We start from the raw sequence: 3,931 nt of genomic DNA, 5'->3' as shown, positions 1-3,931 counted from the left end.
ATGAAAAAATCAGGTTATCAGAGGGTGAGATGAACAAAGATAAGAGCAGTAACAGATTCAGAAATACTTCTGAATTTCTTGAAAATTTTGAATGTAACTTCTTAAATATGCAATTAAAACGCTTGTCCAAATAACTAAGGGGGTGTTGGGGGTGCTTTGTTTTGGGGTTTTCTTTTTTTGTTGTTTGGATGGGTTTTAGGGTGGAGGTTTTTTTGACAAGTGGAAGGAAGCAGGAACAGCTTTACCTACGGAAAGTAAAGATTCTTGGCAGCCCAGAACCAGGGACACACGGCACACTCTTCCTTCCACGCATGGGACTATGCAGAACAACTCTTTCAGCACACACCCCAGAGGAAGAGCAAACACACCAAGGCATTGTGCCAAAACCGGATTTTGATGAAGAACGCTTACGTGTTGCCAGGTCCCTAACCCACCCAGAGCACAACCTGGGTTTATGCTCAGGGAGTTTCACACTAACGATCTTTGAGAAAAGAAAAACAGGAAGCCATCAGCAAGAAGGCTGACAGCCATCAAGCAGAACACACACCAGGATAAACGCAGTTATCGTGAATGTTTTTGGGTAACCGCTTTCACATCACCCATGCTGGAACACCAACCACTTGTATACAATCCTTATGCTACTTCTACTGATTTGTGTGATGTCCATGGGACCGAAGAGATCTTTGTTGCAAAACCCTGGCCTCTCGCACTTGCCTTTAGAGCTTTAAGACCAGGCCCCATTCATAAGATGGTTTTGGTCAAGTCCACCTCAAGCCTACAGAGAACTAAAGGAACTGTAGTGCATGACTACAAAATAGGTCTCTAACCTCCTCTTATCCATAGACTACAAGAGCATACAGAGTTTACATCATATTTTTAAGTAGTTACGTAGAAGAGAATCCAACAGAAAACTATGAGGAGCTGATTTTTTAAGCCTTTAACCTCTGAACAGATAACCTAAAGCATGGAGTTCTCCTTCAAACAGGCCTCCACTAAGTCAAAGTGAAGAAGCTGATGTGTCTACTGTGACATTTTCAATGTTATTCTCAACCTTATAGAGGAAGATGGGGTTTTTGTTCTCTCTTGGTTGTTAACTACCACAAGCACCAAAGGTCAATACTGAAATTGAGGTTGTAGATAGCACTGACGAAAAGGAAACAAGGATAGGGAAGTGTGAACTCGCTTTAGAATAAAACAAGCCAACTTTTCAACTCCTAGGTAATAAAAAGTCCTGTCCACTCCAACACCTCTGGGAGGACAGGAAGAGCAGGAAATGTTTGTGGTTTCAGCTGACCATAGAGCTCATTTGTGTCATTTCCAGAAGAACATGTACATAACCATGACTTCCAATGACCGTAAACCCCATCTGAGTGCTCAGCACTTCACTTGTGCACCAGGTGATCTGCAATCCCTCCAGTGTTAGAAGTAGCACAGAAAGTCAGTCTTATTTAGCAGTACCTGAAATTAAGTACCTACCTTCAAATAGGAAATTCATGCTGCCACCTAATTTTTTTACTTGAATTTTAAAATTTGGATTTTAAATTTTGAATTTGAATTTTGAATTTGAAAGTTTTTGCTTAAAAATATAAACACATAATTTCATCCATCTGAAGATACTGGATACATTTTTAAAAGCATTAAGGCATATTAAAAAATCAGAGAATTGAAACCTTTTGGATGTATTTATTAACCCTTTATTCTGAAGACTCTTTGGCCACCTACACAAATTGACTATTTACTTCCATACACTACTGATATAAATGTTCAGTTCTTAAGCAGTTGTCTGTTGTGAGGAAAAAAAAACCCCAACAAACATTGCTGCTGCTGAGAAGTGAGCACATTTGCCAGTAATAGGGTGTTTGTAAACATTAAGTTCCATAGGTCCCACAGGTGGTTGAGGGCTAGCTGAAGCCTGGGAAGGTCTGTGAAAACACTTCACACTGTTGAGTCACTTTTATCATCTCTCCCATAAGAGGACCTCTGGTGTTCACCAGGAATCCAACTTTTTCTCAGAATGGAAGCTTTCCCCCACCCTGTCTATGACCACCATTTCCTAAAAGCAGCAAGAATTTAAGTGCTTTACCATCTCCACATCCTTGTCAAATTTGGCCAGTGTTTTTTGCATGTTAAAAACGTGCTGCGGAAAAGAACTGAGGATGGCATGGCAGTGCAAACCTTGTTTCTTTAACAAAGCAGGCTAAAAGCAGGAAGAACGAGAGAAAACCTCCTGCCTGAACAGCACTCCCCAACTGCATCATATCCTGGTCTAGTACAGTTCTCTGGAAGTCTTCTTATGCCCAGACTGAAGGCAGAAACTCCCTTGACGGGTACAGCGAGCAGTGCTCAGGCCTAGGCCCCCTGACAGACTCCCAAGAGCAGGTTTCCCATTTATTTCTCCTCTGGGGTAGCAGGCCCTGCGCTCTGGCTCAGTCCGCAGACTGTGCAGGCCCCTGCCAGTCCCCAGTGACTTAGAAATGTTTTGTCAGGAGACGGTTATAGAAATGCTGGATTTCTAGTTGCATGCTTTCAAGCACACAAAAGTTGGAGAGATTCAGCAATTGCAGCTTCTTAGCCAAATACGCTTAACCTTTAACAAACCAAAGACAGGGTAGATGCTGCTGGAAAGCACATTCCTGTATACAATACCCTCCGTATCCTCGCTCAGCTTGGGTCTGGATATTCTGGCCTACTTCGTCAGAATTTTCTGCCATGGGGTAAACAGCTGCTTTTATTCCTTTAGTACCAGCCTTCCCACAGAAGCATCTTAATCGGAAGTTCACTTTCTTCATACAGTCCATTCAAATGCACTAGCCAGGCACAGCTACTGCCCTTCCAGGGCACAGTAATTTGCAGTGTGTCTTCTTGGCTGCCCTGAATTTTAGTCTTTGTCTTGCAGATCGCATTCCAATGAGAGGTATCAAGCTATAAAATCTTATGACATATTACAATCAGATGCTACAGCAAATATTACAGAAAAACCACAGTCACAAAAGAAAAAAAGCTAATTTATTCATCTAAGCAGACTGCCTCCAAGCCATCACACATTCCATGGAAGGGAAGAAAAGACATCTCCCCTCCTAACAATGCAAGACCTCTCCTCTGGACGACATACATGTTCTTAAAATGTATGCATACTGGCTAACACTGTTTAAAAGGTAAGGTCTTGTTTATCAGAGCAAGCCAGGCATTTAAGAGCCTGCCAACTTTCACCAGAAGCCAGGCTCTGATAACATCACCTTCACTCCTCAGTAGAGGAAGAGTTATTAACTGACCTGCTTCTACCACAAAACCTGAAAATTAATCCCACCTAGGCTTCGGCAAATACAATGCAAGTTACAAATTCTATTTTTCTGCTAATTCTGCTAGTGACTATTTTCTTCTTTCTTACCCACCCAACATAAACTGCCTGACATCATAGCAGCTGTATCCCCCTCAACACTACAGAGGCCAGATGGGCCAAGTATCAAGTGAATCTCAGTTTTCAGAGGCATCCTCCAGCAATGTCACAACGTCAAGTTATCTGCATACATAAGTAAGCAAGTGCTATTAATTCAGTGTGGTGCAGCACTTCCATCGCCATTGCAAGCGGCACAGTAGTACTTCAGTGCCTTTAACCACTGCTGCACAGTGGTGCCAGCAAATCGAGCTGACAGGACTAAGCCAACAAGAAGCACTTAAAGGAAGGAAATACCATTTGTGTGAGAATACTCAAAATTCTGTATCTGTGTGCTTTCTGGAAGGAGCGTGCACAGCACGTTTCTGTCGCCCCAGGTCTTCTATCACACTCATTACCATAGCATATGAAAGTACTGACAGATAAATACAAACTCCTTGTAGAAAGGGGAGGTACATCCTGCAAATCTCTTCACAGTGGAGAAGGGCAATTCACTTGTTAGTGCATGTTTATGTTTCCAAAAAGCTTTAGACAACA

The sequence above is a fragment of the Grus americana genome, chromosome 3 (assembly GCF_028858705.1).
Source record: "Grus americana isolate bGruAme1 chromosome 3, bGruAme1.mat, whole genome shotgun sequence".
Classification (NCBI taxonomy): domain Eukaryota; kingdom Metazoa; phylum Chordata; class Aves; order Gruiformes; family Gruidae; genus Grus; species Grus americana.
This window is presented reverse-complemented; position numbering follows the sequence as displayed.